The sequence below is a fragment of the Geospiza fortis genome, unplaced genomic scaffold (assembly GCF_000277835.1).
Source record: "Geospiza fortis unplaced genomic scaffold, GeoFor_1.0 scaffold403, whole genome shotgun sequence".
Taxonomy (NCBI): domain Eukaryota; kingdom Metazoa; phylum Chordata; class Aves; order Passeriformes; family Thraupidae; genus Geospiza; species Geospiza fortis.
The window spans coordinates 2,445,392-2,447,558 of NW_005054336.1; the positions used below are offsets into that span (position 1 = coordinate 2,445,392).

The window sequence follows — 2,167 nt, forward strand, 5'->3', positions numbered from 1 at the left end:
GGGCCCCCGCCCTGGATCACAGCCACGCGGGGACGTCCCCTCGGCACGGTCTACCCCGGGAGCCCTGCCCCATCCCCGAAGGGCCAAACGCCAGCGGACAGGACCTCGTTTAGCATCCCCCCTCACTGCTTGCGGGGAGCGGGCAGTGGGTCTGAGGGCGCTGCTGCCGCTGCCGGGAGGGGAGCGGACTGTCGGTGCCCGGCCCCGGGCGGGGAGCGCTGTCCCGCCGAAACGGGCACTGAGCCCGCGGCTGAGGCACCCTGCGCGGAAAAATGGGAGCAACCTGCGGGCTGCCCGGGCGGAGAGGGGTCCCTCAAAAGGAGGGAAACCCAGGCAGCCCTGGCCACGGCACGTCTGGCTGCCCGGGACACTCCTAAGGGTGCCGAGGAGAGCCGCGGGGCCAGCAGAGGCTCCCCGAGGCCGCCCTTGCCCAGCTGCCAGGTAGCGATCCACAGGTCTGCAGAACGAGCGTTTGCGTTACAGGGCCGCGACTGGAGGGACATTTACAACAAAACAGTCCGGATTCCCGAGGAAATTTTCTCTTCCAGCTGCTTTCTAAATATAGTGTATGGCAATGCATTACCCAGCACTGTAACCTCGCTCTGGCACTTAAGGAAATTCAAAGTCAAGCTAGAGGAAAAAAAAAAAAAGAGATAAAGACAAGACAAATTTAAGAAAATCAAAATTAAAATTAGCATCGAGTATTTAAAATCCTGCATTAAGGTCAACCAAATAGCGAGAAGGACCGACTACTCGTATTTTAAACCAGCTGTGTTTTCTATGGAGACTGTTGTTTACCTCCTGGCCCATCGATAGCTTATTAATACAATTTAATTCTGCAGTTGCTTCTGTTTAAAGAGTGTTTGGAGCGAATTGTTTCTTTTGTTTATGATCAAAGAAACGAGGTCTGGTAATCTTATGTTTTATCTTCCTAACATATGGAAAAGCTATTTATCCCAGCCAATCACAATAAAGTGAAGAAAACCCCATTTTATGGAAAGGTATATATCACAAGTTTGTTCATCATTAAAGATATGATTACCAGTGAAAACCCTCCGAAAGTGGCACATTTATGATTCCAGGAACAGATGGGGACATCCATTTTCCTTGCAAATACTTTTGAAATTGCTCTACTGGTAGCAGTATAAAAATGATATACAGATGCCAGTGCCAACGAAGCCGGGACAAGAGGTCCAGATTTACACAGTAAAAGCTTCACATGCGCTCTGTCAGCTTTGATTGATCTGCGCCATACCTCAGAAACTTGTTGACTGGGAAAGGAAACAGCGCAAATAATTCACTGCAACAAGGCAGATAATTCACCCGGCCAATCGCTCCGCTCCGCTCCTCCGGGCGGTGACATACGAGTCCTCCTGCCGCACAAAGAAGCATCATTCTCCAGCGTGAACAGCGGTCCGTGTCACGGGGGGGGAAGGGGGAGAGAGACAGAGAAAGGTGGGAGAAGTGAACACAAAAGGAGAGGCGAGAAAGGAGAAGTTCCTTTTGGGCAATGGGCACAGCCGTCTACCTTTTCCGTGCTGAGCACAGGCCGAGCCATTCAGCTCCAATTGTCATTATCATATTGATTAAGTTCATCAGAGAGCAATTTTAGGTTTAACGCCAGCGGATTGGGAGAGGGAGCAAAGAATTATCTAAGAAAAGCACAACATTCTTACCTCAGGGACGTTTCCCTGTTCCAGTTCATTGAGGGAGTTGATTAAGTTTAAATGAAGCAGACACTGGATAAAAGTAAGGGTATTGACCACTGGGCAGCGCGGTCTGCGCTTGAAAAGGCCTGATACATGCAGAAAAGCAAGATTTGCTAAATGCTCTAATCTTCAATCAAATCTTACATCAATACAGACAAAGTTTGGTAATGAGAGATTCAATGAAGCATGCGGGAGAAAGAATTAATCCTCTTGGTCTAAACTGGGTTCAACTTTGAAGCCTGCTCCGAAGGAAAGACAGTTATCTAAATGCTAAATAAGAAACTTATTGTACTTTTCATGGCATGCTAATCTTTTGTCTATTTCATCTCTATTATTTGTATGCTTATAGGCGGCAGTTGTCATGGTGATTATATCAAACCACTTCTGTGTGGATGGCTGCGAGGAATCAGGGCCTCCCTCCAGCCGTCCGCCGGGGCCCGCCCGCTGCTCTCCGCGCC

At 49.3% G+C, this 2,167-nt stretch overlaps 1 long non-coding RNA gene across 1 annotated transcript in view; it reads right to left on the bottom strand.

The window, feature by feature from the left end:
* Positions 1-102: 102 nt before the first annotated feature.
* Positions 103-2,167, bottom strand: part of LOC115947983 — a 5,626-nt gene continuing 3,561 nt past the window's right edge. Inside the window, exons 2-3 of the long non-coding RNA XR_004081837.1 lie at positions 1,256-1,396; positions 103-630 (exon numbers count right to left, since the gene is read on the bottom strand). This is a non-coding gene — a long non-coding RNA (uncharacterized LOC115947983). The remainder of the gene's footprint in view (positions 631-1,255; positions 1,397-2,167) is intronic.